The sequence below is a fragment of the Bos grunniens genome, chromosome 21 (assembly GCF_055505025.1).
Source record: "Bos grunniens cultivar Pamir isolate PY7600 chromosome 21, Bosgru_T2T1.0, whole genome shotgun sequence".
NCBI lineage: Eukaryota > Metazoa > Chordata > Mammalia > Artiodactyla > Bovidae > Bos > Bos grunniens.
In genome coordinates, this window is record NC_141185.1 from 58777837 (window position 1) to 58798352 (window position 20516).

A 20516-nucleotide genomic window follows, 5' to 3' on the forward strand; every position below is an offset into this window, starting at 1 on the left:
CTCACCAGCTGGGTGGAGAAATCCAGGTAATTGTGTCTACCAGCTCTGAAATCTTACTACAACCAGCTGGATTGTCCAACATTTCTAGCCTCAGGGCTGGTGAGACCAGATCTTTTGAGGGGTATTACAAAGACCTCATTTCAGGTGTCACCTGGCTATTAATTTTTTAAAATACATTTATACAGTCTTTTATGAATCCATACCCCAATTTATTTTCTGCATGTCCTTCTTTAAAGAAAGGAGAATAAGCATATGACTTGAATCATATTTTATAGTTCTTTTACTTGAATTTGGAAATACATACATGTTCATATAGTAGTATCTCAACAACTAGAAAATGTATATTAAGCATGATTATATGGAAAGTTCCTCAGCTCAAATAAATCATTGTGCTTGAACTCTGGCTTGAATTACCTCTGCTATTATTCTGCTACTTGGAAAATTTTCTGTCTAAAACTTGTATTTCATTTTTTTAATTGAAAAAGAAATCACTGGTTTGTTTTTTTTCCCCAGAAACTAAATAAATTACCTAACTAAATGATGAGATTTCTTTTCACCACAGAGAAATTCAATGAAATCTTCTGCTCGATGTTCCAAATTAGTTCTGTCAGCCATGAAATTCCACTATGAAAACTGGAATTGTCCCTCACCAAAGGTTCATGTTAGAACTAGCTTGAAGTAAAAAGGTTCCCAGGACTGCTTTATTTGAACTTAATCATAGAGATTTCCTGGGGTTCTATACCAGCCTGCTCACTTGCAGTACCAGGTGGAGGTTGGTGGGGATACAGAGCCCTGGCAGCTCTCAGATCATCTAGAAGACCTTAGATTCTCTCTCGGAACTTAAGTCCGCTGTCTCACTTCTGCCAAGCTCCAACTATAGTATGTCATAAGTTTATATACAAATGGAAAAAATCTCATAGTATCATTCACACTCTATTACTGATAATAGTTATCATTCACTGAGCCTCTACTACGTGTAGAACACTACCCTAAATGCTCCATATGTTTCCTCACTGAAACCTTGAAATGGATCATGAGGGAAATATCACTGTTTCCATTTTGCAAATGAGTTATCTTAAGCTCAGTTCAGTCAGTTCAGTCGCTCAGTCGTGTCTGACTCTTTGAGACCCCATGGACTGCAGCATGCCAGGCCTCCCTGTCCATCACCAACTCCAGGAGTTTTCTCAGACTCATGTCCATTGAGTCGGTGATGCCATCCAACCATCTCATCCTCTGTCTTCCCCTTCTCCTCCCACCCTCAGTCTTTCCCAGCATCAGGGTCTTTGAGCTTAAGCTCAGTGAGGAAAAAATTCATTCAGGATCATCACTTAGTACGAACTCAACCCTTCCATGATCTGACCACCTAATTTTGCCCATCCTGTGTCTCTCTGGGTTCAGATAACCAGAAGTCTGATACACTGGTGAGAACATCTGTGTGGAAAAATATTCTTTCCTTTCTCTCCCTTCTAAACAAAAATTTTACCAAAGACCACACCATTTGGTCAAACAACATATGATAGCTACAGTGGTGTTTCTTGTAATCAGTGGTCTGATGATCTGCCCACTTAATTAACAATGGTAGGATTGGATGGTGTATGTCAATGATCTCTGTAGAAAGAAGCATGTAGCTGCTGAAAAATACTTGTGGCCATTTTAGTTAATCCATAACAAGATGAAATGATTTTTAAACTGAATCAAAATCCTTGTGTTTAAATCTTTTCTTGGGGCTTCCCAGGTGACACTAGTGGTTAAGAACTCACCTCGATGCAGCTTGGATCCCTGGGTATGGAAGATCCTAGAGGAGGGAGTGGCAGCCCACACCAGTACTCTTGCCTGAATAATGCCATGGACAGAGGAGCCTGGTGGGCTACAGTCCATGGGGTCGCAAAGAGTCAGACACGACTGAAGCGACTTGGCACACATGCAAACCTGTTCTTGGGACTTCCCCGGAGGTCCAGTCACTCAGACTCCGCATTCACAATACATGGGGCGTAGGCTGGGTCCCTGGCCAGTGAACTGATCCCCATGCTGCAATTAAGGCCCAGTGCAAAGAAATAAATAAATATTCTAAAAACCAACACTTTCTTTATTTTTCTCCTCTAGCAGCTGACTAAGGGTGCAGTCCTGAGAAGTACATCTCCACTGTTTCAGGTCAGTTTTGAAATGGACACAAAAGTTATCTTCTGTGTGTGGACTGTCATGATTTTCATTGTATGAGTGACAGAAAATGGCCATATAAAGCAAATAGACCTCTTAAATGTATCCAGCAGAAAAGCAGAAAATGTGCAAAGGAAAACGAATTCTGGCTCACTTGTGGATGACCCCTCTGCTTTATGACCTGAGTTTTCTGGGGTCTCAACCCTGGAGGCCCCCGACATAGCTCTCTATTTTAATTTGTCCCTCTGGGTACTGATTCACTAGGCTGGAATTCAGCCTTCTCTTGAAAGCTAGAACAAAGGATTACAAACAAGAAATTAGCAGAGCAATCAACAGGCAAGAGGATATGCATTTAATAAATGCCAACCTTTATTTTTCTAACAGGCCTAGAAAACAATTACCCAGTGGCTAGGCACCATTTGATTAAATTGCCTCTGATGATTCTGAGAGTGGTGATATGATTAAACGACTAGTGGGTGATGGGCAGTGATGCCCAGTGGACCTGGTTGTCTACATATTTATTGATATGTTGGTTTCAAGAAAGTGGGCTTCCTGACAATTTGTGGCATCTCACTTCTGTGCTCCCAAATTGGAAACTAGGCTCTATAAAAGACCTTATCAAAACCAGGGCATTTTTATATCTTCTTTCCATACGTGGTGTAAATTAGTGGGCCTGAGGGAAGAAGTATTTAATTTATTTGAAGAACTTTGGTTGTAGACATTCCATATTCAAAAGTTAAACCAGATAATTACTGTCAACTTCAGAACTGGAAGGGTCAGCCTTGAAAGGGCAAAAGGGCAAGCTCTCGGTGAGAAGTCAGTTCGTATTTGCTGATGCAAATTGGATAAGCACAGGGAGAAGCTAACACCTGCACTGGTAGTTACCCAGGTATGCAAATACACCTGTGCAGCTTTTAAACATGGACTTTCTATAGTTCATTACAAAGTATTTCAGTGAAAATGCTTTATTTGAGCAAAATAACTAACTTGACCACCTTCAGTTAACTGACCTATTCTTAAGATGTAATTCTCTTAAAAACAAATTTATTTTCTTCTTGGAAGAAAAGGGCCATAAACTCAGGTATAACTCAAGAGCCTGAAAATGTAGTCACTTTCTTTTCTGCTGTTTGTCATGTGAAATAGGATGATGGTAAGTAATTTTCCTTCTTTGAATTTCAATTTTCCGATCTGTAAAATGGGCCCAAAATTGTATCAATTGAGAGATCATAAAATGTAGACGAGCGCCAGCATTGCTATCCACTCCTTTTGTGAGTGGGAACAAATCTCTTACCTACTCTAGCCTGTTTTTTTCATCTGTACAACTGAGCAGATGGTGGAGTGGAACTCAGTGACTGTCAGTGTGACTCTTTGGACACTAAGGGGAGAATTCAGAAGTCTGAACCCACGACTTGAACCCAGCAGTGCTATGTCATAGCTGTGGCTGACTGTGACTGTGAATACTTCTCCCTGGGGAAAAAGGTGCCTTTTTTTTTTTTTCCAATTGCTTTCATCATGTTCTAAAGGGAACTTGTGTCCCCCTAAATGTGTAGATTACTTAACCAAATATCATTATAATTTTTTCCAGTAATAGAATTTGATGATTCTGTGAATGTTAAAGAATAAGACATTTGGTTATGGCATTAAAATACTGTCTCTTTATTCTCTTTCAAATGTTTCAAAGAGCTATTGTCTTAGGCTTTTTAATCAAAAGACTACATAGAGGGGACTGCAGAAAGATCATGAGATCTGTGGAGCCCTGCCAATGGATGCAAAATTCTGTGTGTGTGTGTGTGTGTGTGTGTGTACATTTTCTAGAAGAATCAATAGCTTTCATATATTTCCATATTCTCAATCATAAAAAAGTGAAGAACCACTGATTTATTGACTGGAATTGGCCTAAAATATTTTCACTAAAAAATGAAAATACTTATTGGATGATTTATTTATGAGTGATGAGGTAACAAGAGGACAAATCATTTTGACTACGCTACTTGATTGGTTATTTTAATGGGTAGGCAAATATGAATCTGAGGAAAAGAACCATTCACTGTAGGGAAAGCTGACACATATAAATGCTTAAGAAATTAAAATACTTCCAGCTTCCCTCCTGACTACTTTTATCCTCCCATTTTCCCTGTCTTCATCAGTCAAAACTCTAAAGACTAGGGTTACTGAGTCAAATATTTTTATATTTTACATACAATTTCTCCCCCTGAAATAATAATTATTATAACTAAAATTACTTTATTGTTGAAAACAATTTAGTATTAATAATCAAGAGACTTAAAAATCTCCATAGCTTTTGGCCAAGTAATAACATCCTTAGGTGTCTATCCTAATGAATAATCTAATATATAAACATGTTATTTTTTAAAATTTTCCTTATAGAATATTAAATCAATTAATGAATAAGTATATTAGAATAGAAAAGGTTGAGTAAATAAATTATGTAATACCAATGTAATACTGTTTTATGCAGCAATTAAAGTATGTTTAAGGGCCTGGGAGAAGGCAATGGCACCACACTCCAGTACTCTTGCTTGGAAAATCCCATGGACGGAGGAGCCTGGTAGGCTGCAGTCCATGGGGTCCTGAAGAGTCGGACACAACTGAGTGACTTCACTTTCACTTTTCACTTTCATGCATTGGAGAAGGAAATGGCAACCCACTCCAGTGTTCTTGCCTGGAGAATCCCAGGGACGGGGGAGCCTGGTGGGCTGCCGTCTATAGGGTCACAACAGAGTCAGACACGACTGACACGACTTAGCAGCAGCAGCGGCTAAGGGCCTATATTGTGATTGTGAATGTAAAATCTAGGAAACTAAGTTTTATAGTCTGTACAATAAAAGTCATCAATGGAAGTTATCACCAAGTACTAGAATGAAGGATGATTTATTATCTTCCTTACAGTTTTCTATTTTTATCCACTTTACAATGATAATATGCTATGCAAATATAAAAGTATAAGTTTTTGTTGAGCCTTTACAAGGCTAATATATCACACAATTCGACAATGATAATGTAACGTACATATGTTATTAGGTTATTCTGTACTTTCATACGGAAATCTGTCGATAATATACACATTTCAGTTACTCTGATTTTCAGTGTTTCAAGTTTATAATTGGTCATCCTGGCTAAATTCTAAGCTTACTTGGTGACACAACTCTTTATCTTATGGATTTCTTTTGGTTCTTAGGTGAAAGATAGTTCTGGAATGGCTTAATTTGCTCACATTGATTGGGTTTTTTCCACCTGATTTTTTTTTTATAAGATTTTTTTAAAATTTTATTTTATTTAACTTTACAATATTGTATTGGTTTTGCCATATATCAAAATGAATCTGCCACAGGTATACATGTGTTCCCCATTCTGAACCCTCCTCCATCCTCCCTCCCCATACCCTCTTCCCAGTGCACCAGCCCCAAGCATCCAGTATCGTGCATCAAACCTGGACTGGCCACTCGTTTCATATATGGTATTATACATATTTCAATGCCATTCTCCCAAATCATCCCACCCTCTCCCTCTCCCACAGAGTCCAAAAGACTGTTCTATGCATCAGTGTCTCTTTTGCTGTCTCGTATACAGGGTTATTGTTACCATCTTTCTAAATTCCATATATATGCGCACTGACTCGATGGACGTGAGTCTGAGTGAACTCCAGGAGTTGGTGATGGACAGGGAGGCCTGGCGTGCTGCAATTCATGGGGTTGCAAAGAGTCGGACACGACTGAGCGACTGATCTGATCTGATACTGTATTGGTGTTTTTCTTTCTGGCTTACTTCACTCTGTATAATAGGCTCCAGTTTCATCCACCTCATTAGAACTGATTCAAATGTATTCTTTCTAATGGCTGAGTAATACTCCATTGTGCATATGTACCACAGCTGTCTTATCCATTCATCTGCTGATGGACATCTAGGTTGCTTCCATGTCCTGGCTATTATAAACAGTGCTGAGATGAACATTGGGGTACACATGTCTCTTTCAGTTCTGGTTTCCTTAGTGTGTATGCCCAGCAGTGGGATTGCTGGATCATAAGGCAGTTCTATTTCCAGTTTTTTAAGGAATCTCCACACTGTTCTCCATAGTGGCTGTACTAGTTTGCATTCCCACCAACAGTTTAAGAGGGTTCCCTTTTCTCCACACCCTCTCCAGCATTTATTGCTTGTAGACTTTTGGATCGCAGCCATTCTGACTGGTGTGAAATGGTACCTCATAGTGGTTTTGATTTGCATTTCTCTGATAATGAGTGATGTTGAGCATCTTTTCATGTGTTTGTTAGCCATCTGTTTTTAAGGTGTGTGTCTCTGAGGTTGTTGGTACTGTTTAGTCTCTAAGCTGTGTGTGATTTTTGGCCACCTCATGGACTCTAGCCCACCAGGTTCCTCTGTCCATGGGATTTCCAAGGCAAGAATACAGAAATGGGTAGCCATTTCCTTCTCTAGGGGATCATCCCAATTCAGGGATTGAGCCCGTGTCTCTGCATTGCAGGCAGACTCTTCACCACTGAACTACCAGGGGAACCCATAGCTCTGAGGAGAGAGAAACAAATGCATTTATTAACTTCATGAGACCTGGAAGAACAGAAGCATCCACAAATATGCTGATCCAGTGTCACAGCCTTGTGGGACAGTGGTGATCTTGAAGACAGAGGAAAACCACAGTCGGTTTTGTGGCTTCATCTGAGTCATGTTCAGACTCAAAATCCTTCAAGTCACTCTTACAAAAGTCCAGCTCTCTTGAATGATCAATAGTAACTTCCTGGTCTTTGACCATCATAGGCACGTGCTGTGAAATTTTGAAAGCCATTATTGTATGCACAGTGTTTAGGGGGAGATGAAATCCTGCCTTCATGATTATACCATCGAGGGCAATTACAAAGACATACGGCCCAACAAAGCACATATTCTTTGGGTCTGGTATTTTATCCTTTTGCAATTGGTACCTCAGATAATAGAATATTCTCTTGTGTTGTCACTGGGATATTTTCATTTTTCACTGGCTATTTCATGCTATCCTGAGCATTTAGCCTAACACCAATTCTGGAGTGTCAGACAAAGGATGTCTTCCTATCACTGAGCAAAACTATTTGAGATTTGTTTGGGCTGAGGGCAGGAGTAGACAGCTGGGAGGCATTTTGGTCAAGGAGAAAAATGACATTTTCTGAACTGGAATGATAGATTGGGAAGCTTGCAGATCTTTGTTCATAGTTCTTTTCTGGGAGGGGGAAAAATAGGGAAATTCTAACCAGTTGCCAAAACTAATCAAAAATGAACCCAGCAGGCTGCTCCCCCCACATTGAATTTACAAGGTAATGATAATCCCAGTTATTTACAAACACGTATTTAAAAATCCAGTTTCTCTGTTCAAAAGATTGTAGGGGTTGAATATCGGGTTTTTATTTCTGATATATAAGTAGGAAATATACAGTTGTGATAAAATTCTTACACTAAGTTAGCTAAACAATTTGTTGATAGCATTAGATGACACAATCCATGAACATTATGGGCAGCCTGAATTTTGGCATGTGTACAAAGGTTTTAGTGAACACACACGCCAGTGGAACCTGCCTTGCTTACTAGGGCCAGGCAGCCATGTTTTATGTCCCTCTCCTGATTTCTTGCATTCTTTCTAATACTGATCTTATTGTTCAGTTGCCAAGACTTGTCTGACCCTGTGACCCCATGGACTATAGCACTCCAGACCTCTCTGTCCTTCACTATCCCCCCAAGTTTGCTCAGATGTATGTTCATTGATGCCGTCCAGCCTCCTCATCGTCTGCCACCGTCTTCTCCTGTTGCCTTCAATCTTTCCCAGCATCAAGATCTTTTCCAATGAGTCAATTGTTTGCATCAGATGGCCAAAGTATTGGAGTTTCTGCTTCAGCATCAGTCCTTCCAATGAATATTCAGGACTCATTTCCTTTAGGATGGACTGGCTGGATCTCCTTGCAGTCCAAGGGACTCTGCTCTTACAGATCATGAGAACTCTCTCTCTCTTTTAGCCATGCTTTGTTTAGGTTCCCCTATGTGTGAAACAGAAACAACCACACATTTTGCTTCATTTTATTCTGTTAAAAGTCTGCATGCACAGAACTCATCAATTTCTCTGAAGGCCTCTGTAATCTCACACCACAGGTAAGTTGGAGTGATGACCAGATCAGAAAGTTCAGTGTGATATAAGTTTGAATAGTGACTGCAAGGAGCAGCAGAGGAAATGTATCTTGAACTTTCTTGAGAATAGAGCTCTCTGGAGTATGGCTGGTGCATCTGTGAGTATGCACAACTATGCAAGATGATCTTTTGCTGGATAAAATTCTTTTTCTACTTAGTTTTTGTTCATCCTTTTAAAATCTGCATATTTAGGTAGGTTTTATAATACTCTTTGTGACCCCGTGGACAGTAGCCCGCCAGGCTCCTCTGTCAGTGGAATTCTCCAGGAGTGGGTTGCCATTCCCTTCTCCAAGGGATCTTCCCAACCCAGACATTGAACCTGGATCTCCTGGATTGCAGGCAGATTCTTTACCATCTGAGTCACCAGGGAAGCCCTCACACATGTATAATTTACAAATAAGAAGTGGGAAAAGTGACAGATTTTATTTTCCTGGCCTCCAAAATCACTGTGGATGGTGACTGCAGCCACAAAATTAAAAGACACTTGCTCCTTGGAAGAAAAGCTATGCCAAATCTAGACAGTGTATTAAAAAGCAGAGATACCACTTTTCCGACAAAGGTCCCTATAATCCAAGCTATGGTTTTTCCAGTAGTCATGTACAGATGTAAATGTTGGACCATAAAGAAGGCTGAGCACTGAAGAATTGATGCTTTTGAGCTGTGGTGCTACAGAAGACTCTTGAGAGTCCCTTGGACAGGAAGGAGATCAAACCAGAAAATCCTTAAGGAAATCAACCCTAAATATTCACTGGAAGGACTGATGCTGAAGCCAATGCTCTGGTACTTTGGCCACCTAATGCCAAGAGCCCACTTATTGGAAAAGACCCTGATGCTGTGAAAGACTGAGGGCAGGAGAAGAAGCAGGTGACAGAGGATGAGATTGTTGGATGGCATTACTGACTCAATGGAAATGGATTTCAGCAAACTCTGGGAGACAGTAAAGGACAGGGAAGCCTGGCATGCTGCAGTTTATAGGGTCGCAAAGAATTGAGTATGACGTGACTGAGCAGCTGAACACCAACAACATATTGTGGATAATCTTTAAATTCTTCTTTTTCTGATGGGGGTCTCAATAAGAAAAGTTTAGATAATATTGCCTATGCATTTGAAATTGTTTTATTTTCCTATCTCAATCCATATTTATTGACTGTTTATCAATGTCAAGAAGTTATAATTCTTAATTTGTAATTGAATATTTTCAAAGAAGCATTCCTTTTCCCTTTGTTAAGCTAAGAAGCAGCATTGTAGCTGCAATAAGCCAGGAATCTTGGGTTGTCTTTTCTCAGAGGAAGAATTGTTCACACCTACTGTGGTCAGAATCACTGCAGATGGTGACCGCAGCCATGAAATTAAAAGACGCTTACTCCTTGGAAGGAAAGTTATGACCAACCTCGATAGCATATTGAAAAGCAGAGACATTACTTTGCCAACAAAGGTCTGTCTAGTCAAGACTATGGTTTTTCCAGTAGTCATGTATGGATGTGAGAGTTGGACTGTGAAGAAAGCTGAGCGCCGAAGAATTGATGCTTTTGAACTGTGGTGTTGGAGAAGAGTCTTGAGAGTCCCTTGGACTGCAAGGAGATCCAACCAGTCCATTCTGAAGGAGATCAGCCCTGGGATTTCTTTGGAAGGAATGATGCTAAAGCTGAAACTCCGACACTTTGGCCACCTCATGCTAAGAGTTGACTCATTGGAAAAGAGTCTGATGTTGGGAGGGATTGGGGGCAGGAGGAGAAGGGGATGACAGAGGATGAGATGGCTGGATGGCATCACTGACTCGATGGACGTGAGTCTGGGTGAACTCCGGGAGTTGGTGATGGACAGGGAGGCCTGGCGTGCTGCGATTCATGGGATCGAAAAGAATCAGACACGACTGAGTGACTGAACTGAACTGAACTGACTGTGGTCAGGATCTATTTCTTCAGGCAGGAGAGCTGATGGAATAGAACACAGTACTGAGCAGAGGCAGTGGGCTCAACCACTATGCCAACTGTCTCCTTTAGAAAAACCCATCAGTAGCCAACGCATCGGTGTTCAAGGGAGCAAGTGGAGTTTGTCATCTCCGGAATTTGAAAGCAGAGCTCCTAAAGGTACAATGGCCAGCATGAAGCTCGGGCTGCAGGTCCTGAGGATTCACCCATGCAATAGTGCTTCTCCAAAGGTCAATTTAGAAAGCCAGTGCTTACTTTGGAAGGAGGGAGGATCCGAAATACTAAGGCAACAGCCCTGGGCAAAGAAAACTGAACTGCAAGTAGAGCACAGGCAAAACTTATGACACCCCATGGGTCAATCTTTCAGTATCTTTAGTTCAGTTTAGTCACTCAGTCGTGTCTGACTCTTTGTGACACCATGGACTACAGCACACCAGGCTTCCCTGTCCCTCACCAACTCCCAGAGATTCCTCAAACTCATGTCCATCAACTCGGTGATGCCATCCAACCATCTCACCCTCTCTCACCCCCTTCTCCTCCTGCCTTCAATCTTTACCAGCCTCAGGGTCTTTTCCAATGTGTTGGCTCTTCACATTAGGTGTCCAAAGTACTAGAGCTTCAACTTCATAATCAGTCCTTCCAATGAATATTCAGGGTTGATTTCCTTTAGCATTGATTGGCTTGATCTCCTTACTGTCCAAAGGACTCTCAAGAGTCTTCTCAGCACCACAATTCAAAAGCATCAGTTATTCCATGCTCAGCTTTCTTTACGGTCCAAGTCTGACATCTGTACATGACTACTGGAAAAACCATAGCTTTGTTTATATGGACCTTTGTGGGAAAAGCGATGTCTCTGATTTTAATATTCTGTCTAGGTTTGTCATAGTTTTCTTTCCAAGGATCAGACGTCTTTTAATTTTGTGGCTGCAGTCACCATCTGCAGTGGTTTTGGAGCCCAGCATTGGCTACCTCCACTTGTATAATTCCAAAAGTTGCTACATCCATCTCTCTGAGAAATGTTGGTTTTTTGATAACTGGCGAAAGATTGCTCATTTCTTCAAAGTGCAAAGCTGTGAAACCTCAAGGGGTTACATTTATCCCTTTCAAATCCCTGCTGACAAGCAACATGGGGCATGTAAAAATGGTTTAAAACGTGCATGCTGAGAAAACCTTGTCCCAGAGTGATACACTTCACAAACATAACTCAGTAGAAAGTTTTTCCCTAGATTCCTCTTCTCTCTAACCTCTTTCTAATTTGCTATTAATATCTGATATTTTCCTTTTTCCATTTCCTTTGATCTTCCCTTACTACTAATTTGTAGGAAGACATAAGATCATTAAGTTCTAAACAATCACGTTCTTGCTTCCAGTGCGTATGTGTGCATGGGTATGCACGTGTGTATACAGAGGAACTTAAAAGTCAGAAAGACAGGTTCAAATCCAGGCTCAGTCACAAGAAGAGTATTAGAATTGGGATAAGGACTGAACTTTTATGATTTCCAGTTTCTTCTCAAATAAAACTAAAAATACTACTACTTTCAAAGCTTTTGAGGGAACAGAGAAATTATCAATTTAATTGTAAATTTAGCTTCCTTAATCACTCAGATGGTAAAGAATCTGCCTGCAATGCAAGAGACCTGGGTTTGATCTCTGGATTGGGAAGATCCCCTAGAGAAGGGAAAGGCAATCCACTCCAGTACTCTTGCCCAGAGAAATCCATGGACAGACCATGGGGTTGCAAAGAGTTGGACACAACTGAGCAACTAACACACACACAATTGTAAATTTAATGATCAATTTGACTGATATTGGCCAAAACTCAATAACAAGGCACAATATTCTGAAACTTTAGTTATGTTATTTAATTTGACAATTAAAAGCAGGTGTCTAATCTAAAACAATACATATTAATAAATCTGGAGTTTTATCTTTACTCTTTGTGTTTTCTTTGGAATCTAACGTCCACATAGCTGTTGAGGATCAAAGCCTCCCAATGCCAGAAAACTGGAAAATTGTGTTCCCCAGGTGCACATTGGATGGACCAAAAGATGATCATACCAAGTGAAGTAAGTCAGACAGAGAAAGACAAGTACAATATGGCGTCACTTACATGTGGAATCTTAAAAATATCTTACAAATGAACTTATTTACAAAACAGAAACAGACTCATGGACATAGAAAGCAGACTTATGGGTACCAAAAGAGAAGCAGCTGCTGAGTCACTTCAGTCGTGTCCGATTCTGTGCGACCCCATAGACGGCAGCCCACCAGGCTCCCCCGTCCCTGGGATTCTCCAGGCAAGAACACTGGAGTGGGTTGCCATTTCCCTCTCCAATGCATGAAAGTGGAAAGTGAAAGTCACTCAGTCATATCCGACTCTTAGCGACCCCATGGACTGCAGCCTTCCAGGCTCCTCCATCCATGGGATTTTCCAGGCAAGAATACTGGAGTGGGGTGCCATTGCCTTCCCTGAAAGAGAAGCAGGGGGAGGGATAAATTGGAAGTATGGGATTAACAGACACAAACTGCCATATACAAGATAGATAAACAACAGGATCTAGTGTGAAGCATAGGAAACCATATTCAATATCTTGTAATAAACTGTAATGGAAATGAACAAAAAAATTATATAGATATATACATATGCAGGCAGGCATGCAAACTCAGTTGCTCAGCTGTGTTCGAATCTCTGTGACCCCATGGACTGCAGCTCACCAGGCTCCTCTGTCCATGGGATTTTCCCAGGTAGAATACACGAGTGGGTTGCCATTTCCTCCTCCAGAGGATCTTCTTGACCCAGGGATCAAACTCAAGTCTCCTGAACCTCCTGCATTGGGAGGCAGGTTCCTTACCACTGAGCCACGAACCACCTAGGAAGCTGATATATGCACAGTCAAATCACTTTGCTGAGCACCTCAAACTAACACAATATTGCAAATCAACCATACTTCAATTAAAAAAAAAAAAAGAACAGAACAAGGTGGTGTCTGTGGATTTGTGCTGAAATGAACAGTCTGTATTTAGGTTTGTAAGTGGTTTGTAAATAAGTTCATTTGTACTCCTTTTTAGAATCCACATATAAGTGGTGTCATATAGTAGTCTTTTCTGCCTGACTTAATTTACTTAGTATGATCATCTTTAGGTCCATCCACATTGCCGCACATGACATTATTTCATTTTCATTCTTTTTTATGGCTGAGTACTCGGGCTTCCCAGGTGGCACTAGTACTAAAGAACCTGCCTGCCAATGCAGGAGACAAGAGACGCGGGTTCAATCCGTGGATTGGGAAGATTCCCTGGAGAAGGGCACAGCAACCCACTCCAGGATTCTTGCCTGGAGAATCCCATGGACAGAGGAGCCTGGGGGACTACAGTTCATAGGACACGAGTCAGACACGACTGAAGCGACTTAGCACACACACACAATTTTCCATTTTGCATTACTCCATATATCTTATATATGGGCTTCCCAGATGGCTCAGTGGTAAAGAATCCAACGCAGGAGACTCAGGTTCGATCCCTGAGTCAAGAAGATCCTCTGGAGTAGAAAATGGCAACCCACTCTAATATTCTTGCTTGGAAAATACCATGGATAGAGGAGTCTGGTGGGCTACAGTCCATGGGGTCGCAAAAGTGTCAGACACGTCTGAGTGACGGAGCATGCACACACACTAAAATGAACCGTCTGAACTAACAAAATTAAGAAAAACTGTTTTCATTCTTCAAAGCCTGGCATAACCCAGGCTCTATCTGAAGAGACTGAGCCACTGAACTTCCATCATCATGGTTTTTGCAATCTCCAGAATGGCCAAACTCCAAATATGGAGGGAGAAAAAAATACTTCTCCCTTCTGTGTGTGACTAAATTCTCCACATATCTCTATCTGGCTTATAAATATCACAGGCAGTCAGTGAGTTACTGCCAGGCTGAATGATCCTCTTTACAAGCCTCTTTCTAGGTTTTTGAGTAAAGGTTTCCCTTATTAATTTTCCAGCCCGCATTCACTTAGCATTTGCTTTGAGGCATAATTGACAGGCAGGGTGACACCCGCCTAAGAGAAAGCCATAAATCAGAAATAATTTCCAAAATTGGCTGAGGGGCTGAAGTGTTGAATAGGCAAATACAGGTAAAAATCTCTTTATTAGGGCTGACAAGGACAGCAAATGTCAGCGAAGTGTTTCCTAATGTACCGGGCGAGATTAATTTGGGGGCCCTTCCTGAGCCGATGGTGTGTTGCGCGTTCTCTAACAAGTCACCTCTTGAGGCTCTGAAGGAGGAGAGTTGTTGGGGCTGTAATTGAAGAAAGAGCCAAGTCCTGGAAGGCTGGGAGAGCCACTCCCGCTGCATCGCCCTCCTCCTGGAAAAATTACTCGTCTGTCTAACACTCTATTTGCATTTTGCATCTTTAGTGGAAAAGAGCTATAAGTCATGATCCAAAGAACTTGGCAGGATAATGAAGCCAAACGACGTGTCCAAAAGGAGAGAAATAATCCACTGATGGTAACTGAAGAAAACCTGCTTGATAAATGAGAATTTGGGGAGGTTAAACTGAACATGTATACAATTTCCTCCATTCACAAATGATAATAATATGAATTAGATGCCTATCTTGGGAAGATAGAATAATGCCATTTTCTCCCCGTCTATTTCAGGTTCTTGGGGATTCTGGCATAGGCCCCTTCCAACCCAAATTCATGGACTTTTATTAAAATGACAAAATTTGGTCATTTTGTATACTGTCTACACAGATGCTTGTGCTATAAATTAAAAAGAAAAAAAAATTACACTGCTTTTTTAAACTTCCAGGTATCTATTTAAAGATGTTATCTAAGTTATAGCTGACAGCAGCAAGATGAAAAAATAGAAAATAAGATGAAAATTATACGCTAGGAAAAACTACATACCAGGTCATTCTGGGAAACCTACACAGTAGCAAAAATTTAATCCCATCCTGGAAGGTTCCCCCATTAACAGTTCATAAAAGAGATCAGGCTAAGTGAATTTAATCCACAGATGTAATTAAGCAGGCTTATTTTTAGAAAATTAAGAAATGAAGATATTTACTAGCCAGCATCAGGAACATAATACTTTTCAGGGCCACTTTATTGGACAAGCCAAAATTATCCAGATTAAAAAAAAAGTGCTGAGCAACTACTAAGATTAGCCACCAAGTCTATGCAAGACACTGTATAAGCCACCTTTCTTATTCAGTCTTCACAAACCCTGCAAAGGCAGTCATTAGCATTCAATTCAGTGAAAGTAACAGAAGCACAAAATAATAGCGACAGTATTATTTAGAAATAATTATTAGAAATAACAGGGGACAGTATTTCCTTGCAAGAAACATACGTAAAGGAGAGCAGCTCAACTGCCGCTGTGACTCTGCTTCTCAAAATCCCACCAGGTGAGTAGCCTTTCCACCCGTGTTTCTAGTTGCTCGAAGGTGTGGTCGATTCTCCTTCACGGTCCAAGACGGAGGTCTAGCATCTCATGTGTGTTCTGGGTGCCGGGACGAAGAAAAGATGAAGGAAGGCAGAGACGTCTGTCAGATCTCTTCAGAAAGTCTCTGGCAAGGAGTTTAATGGTGTTTACATCTCATTCATCTGATGTTAAGTGCAAGAGAGTCTAGGAACCATAGCTTTTATTCTAGGCAGCACTGCATCCAACAAAGTCAAGTCTCCTCTGATTACAGAAGAAGACAAAAATGAATAGAGGGAGACAATTAACAGTCTCAGGCATAATATTATTTTCCCTGTTTTACAGGTTGGAAAACAGAATCTAAGGAAGGTGAAATAACTTTCCCTAAATTAAAAAAAAAAAAAGAAAAAAATCGAGTAAGCAATTTTAGAGCCTGAATTCTTCTCATTTGCCATAAGGCATAAAAAGGATAAAAACCAACCCAATTAAATTTTTTACACTGTCAATTAAATTCAGTCCAATTCAACTAATTCTAAAAGCTCATATCTTGCTCTCACCATAAGTAAGAAACTATTTTAAGCATAGAGCACTGTGTTAGCTATAAGAGGATTTATGAAACAGAAATGTGAATGGAAATATAGATATGTTATATCCTTTCAGTAGATCTATAGATGGCAGCGGAGATGAAAACATAGTTACAGGCAAAATCAGAGGCTGATTCTCATGGAAACTGAGGGAGCTTAGGCCTCAGGACCTCTCACTTGCTCAAGACTTTGAAGGCCCAAGGAGAGGGCGCAGCACCGCATGCCATGGTCATCTGATTTTGTGCAGAAGATATTTTAAATGTAATGGGTTAAGATTTCTGTCTCTTTCCTTTTTGACTTTGTTTATTTCGCCTTTTCCCTTATGCTGGGTAGAACACTGCATTGATACCAGTCATTTCGGGGACCTACCTTAGAGGATGAATTGGGAGTCTGTTTAGTCTGAGTTTATGATGATACATTTACATGATTCACTATTATTTCTGTGCAGAGTCAATTTATTATTAGCAATTCTGGGGTAGGAATGCATTCAAGTACACTCTTACAAGTACACTTCTACAAATAATCAAACATAGTGAATAGCATCAATACATTGGGGGGAAAATCAGTATTAGGTGATTTGACATAAACAATTTGTGTTGAAAGAGCTAAAAATACTGATGTTACTTACACAGAAGTAGGCAAACTGGCTAATGAGTGGTGTCAAAGACTATTTCACCCCCAGAAAAACTGAAATGCCCTGAAATCTTATAGCTCCTATATAAAAAGACTTGGGAAAGATTTTCCTATGTTTGACAATAATTCTATATTTTACATGAAATTGTCATTAATGACAGTTGTAATTTTTTAAATATTTTCCCAAATGTTCAGTAGTTTAAATGGTAGAGCTTAATTATCACCATGTTGAAAAGAAAATCTATCTTTTGAATTTCTCTATAGAGTGAAATATTATGAAGTTAGTTACATGAAGAAGTACTCAAAGTATATGTAGAAAAATGTAAGAAAAAGGTATTACAGAGATGCCAAACTGTTAACTTGAAATTTATCGTGGTAAAAATCTGGATTTAGTGACATTTGTGGCAATTATTAATCTTTTTTTAAATTTGCAATTTGTTGTACTGGTTTCATTTTCAATAAATATTGCACTTTGTATCTAATGTTGTGTATTATTAATATTTTTGTTAAAGAGGACTGTCAAAATTGTGTAAGCTTCAAGGTTAATAAAACTGGTCCACTTATGGGTATAATTACAAGTCAGAATGTGACTCTCAGAGCCTTGGATGGCTGCAGAGCAGGAGGAGGATTTGCAAGTTTGGAAGAGTTAGAGCAGTAATTAATTTCTTTCTCTGGGAATAGCATATTGAAGGCAATATCCAGAGAAGAAAAGACTGAAATCTGTAAGACTGAGGTAAGGTAAGATGCGGAAGATGTGGGTTCTTTCTGGCTGACAAAAAAGAAAAATTCAGGACGACACAATGTTGGAAGGATCTAAGGACCACACTGCGGTGCCTTGCTCAGTGCAATCCTCTTCTCCATCTTTCTTGCAGTTTTTCATTAAAAGAAAAAGAAAAAGTGTGGCTCACCAATGCTGTGGTCTAGTGGACACTTACATGAAAGACAAGAGTATATCACAAATACATAAAAAATTTTTGTAGATAACACTTTATTAAGTTAAGAATACTCCTAGTTTTCTGAGCTATATATTCCTAGCATTCTTATTTTCTTAATTATGAATGACTGCTAAGTCACTTCAGTCGTGTCCAACTCTGTGCGACCCCATAGACGGTAGCCCACCAGGCTCCCCGGTCCCTGGGATTCTCCAGGCAAGAACACTGGAGTGGGTTGCCATTGCCTTCTCCAATTATCAATGACTACTGAATTTTTAAAAATGATTTTTTAGCATTGATTGAGGTAGTCATGTGATTTTTCTCTTTTTGCTATTAATATTATGAATTTAAATTTTGAATATTGAACCAACCTTGCCTCTCTGGGAAAAATCATATTTAGACAGAATATATATTTTAGCTATTGCTTTATTCTATTCTTAATATTTTGGTGTCAAGGTTATGCTGACCTCATAAACCAAGTTGGGATATTTTTCCTCTTTCCTATGTTATGAAAGATATTGTGTGACATTGGTAGTAATTTTTCCTTAAATGTTTGAAAGCAGTTACCACTGAAGGCATCAGGGTCTGAAGAGATTTTTTTGTTCCTTTCTTTGATTGTTCGAGGGGGTAGGAAGAATGAGAAACTTTCAAATTTTATATTTAATGTTTTAATAAGTATAGAGTTTTGTGTTCTTTAAAATACATGTTAAGTCCTAACCCTCTTTGTGTCTCTGTGTAAAGATGATGCATCTAGGGGGTAATTAAGGTTAAATGAGGTCATAATCATGGGGTCCTGTTCTGATAGCACCAGCACCCTCAGGACAAACAGCAGGGGGCCCAGGAAAAGCTGTGTGATGTCATATCAGGACAGCCATCTGCCAGTCAGGAAGAGCTGCTGCTGCTGCTAAGTCGCTTCAGTTGTGTCCGACTCTGTGCGACCCCATAGACGGCAGCCCACCAGGCTCCCCGTCCCAGGGATTCTCCAGGCAAGAACACTGGAGTGGGTTGCCATTTCCTTCTCCAAGTCAGGAAGAGAACTCTCTTCAAAAACTGAATCAGCTGATACTTTGTTGATGGACTTTTAGCCTCCAGAACTGTTAGACACCAATTTCTATTGCTTAAGCCACCCCGTCTCTGACATTTTGCTGTGGCATCCTGAACTGACTATGCAAACTTTGCAGTTCCTTTCTGTTTACTATTTGGAAGGTTGTCGTTTTCTTTTTTCCAAGTAAATTGTCAATTTTGTTTAGGCTGTTGAATTTATTGCCTTTTTTTTTTTTTTTCAAAATATCCTAGTATTATCCTTTTAACTCCTATAGGATTTGTAGGATGTCTCTCTTTTTTTCCTTGATATTGATAATTTGTACCATCTCTCTTTTTATTTGATCAATCTAGCAAGCAGTTTAACAATTTTATTCTTTTTGAAGAGCTGTTTACTTTGGTAATTTTCTTTATTGCTTCTCTCTATTCTGTTCTTCTGTTTCCTGTTTCATTGGTTCTGCTTGATCATTTTATTCATTCTGCTTTGGTCTTTTATTGCTTCACTTCTCCTGTCTTAGAATTTACTATACTGTTTCTCTATTTTCTTAAAGTGGAAGTTTATATTACAGATTATTTTTTTTAATTTACTCTTTTCACTTTCAAGCATTTAAAGACACAAATTTCCCCTAAGAGCTGCTTTAGTTACATCCTACCAATTTTGATATGGAATATTTGTCCTTAGCATTCAGTTAGAATAATTTCTAATTACACTTGTGATATTTTATTTGACCCCTGGGTTATTTGCCTATCATTTAAATTTTAAATGTTTTATGTTTTCTTATCTATTTTATTGTTTCTGACTTCTAATGGAATTTCACTGATGCTAGAGAAAATAGTTTATAAAATTTCAACATTTTTTTAATCTATTGAAATTTATAGTACATCATGTGGTGTAACTTGTTGAACAATCCCTATATATTGAAAAAAATCCATATTCACAGTTATCAGTATAATTTTCTGTTGGTGTCAATATAAGTCAAGTTTTTTATAGTGTTGTTTAAATATACTATATTTGTAATGATTTTTTTGGTTAGCTTTACCTGTCAATTACTGACAGAGAGATATTGAAATCTCCACATACGAGTCTGAGTTTATGTAGTATTCTTTATAGGTCTATTTTTTTATTCACCTACTTTGAAACTGATTAAATGAGTATACATATAGGGCTGTTTTATGTTGTGAATATCTTTATCAATATGAATTGATGCTTTTTTTCATTATGAAGTGACCCAGTTTATTTCTGGTAATGAGATTCCTGTTTTCCAATTTACTATGTTTGATGTCAATATAACTACACAAGCAAGCTTCCAAGGTGGTGCTAGCGGCAAAGAGCCCACCTGCCATTGCAGGAGATGAAAGGGATGTGGGTTCGATCCTTGGGTTGGGAAGATCCCCTGGAGAAGGAAACGGCAACCCACTCCAGTATTCTTGCTGGAGAATTCACATGAACAGAGAGGCCTGGCAGGCCACAGTCCACAAAAGCTGGACATGACTGAGTGACTGAGCACGCATGCCCACACATAGGCAATCTCATAATTACTTTCCCCATGGCATATTTTTTTCCCTATTCTTTTACTTTCAATATATCTGTGATTTTATAGTCAAAGTGTATCTCTTGTAAAAAGCCCATTCTTGAGTCT

General features: G+C 39.5%; 1 protein-coding gene and 1 long non-coding RNA gene across 9 annotated transcripts in view; one reads left to right on the forward strand and one right to left on the reverse strand.

The window, feature by feature from the left end:
• Positions 1 to 20516, forward strand: part of LOC147349784 (uncharacterized) — a 177154-nt gene that overhangs the window by 73095 nt on the left and 83543 nt on the right. For 2 of the 5 annotated variants that reach the window (XR_015150515.1, XR_015150516.1), the window contains 3 exons: positions 2104 to 2151; positions 3488 to 3636; positions 6656 to 8491. This is a non-coding gene — a long non-coding RNA (uncharacterized LOC147349784). Of the gene's footprint in view, positions 1 to 2103; positions 2152 to 3487; positions 3829 to 6655; positions 8492 to 20516 lie in introns of those variants that run through there. The other 3 variants (XR_015150513.1, XR_015150514.1, XR_015150517.1) reach the window with 2 other exon arrangements.
• Positions 12046 to 20516, reverse strand: part of LOC147349785 (uncharacterized) — a 57408-nt gene continuing 48937 nt past the window's right edge. For 2 of the 4 annotated variants that reach the window (XR_015150509.1, XR_015150501.1), the window contains exons 4-5: positions 15618 to 15767; positions 12046 to 12737 (exon numbers count right to left, since the gene is read on the reverse strand). The gene's annotated coding sequence lies outside the window, so the exon portion shown is untranslated. Of the gene's footprint in view, positions 12738 to 15353; positions 15768 to 20516 lie in introns of those variants that run through there. The other 2 variants (XR_015150507.1, XR_015150498.1) reach the window with 1 other exon arrangement.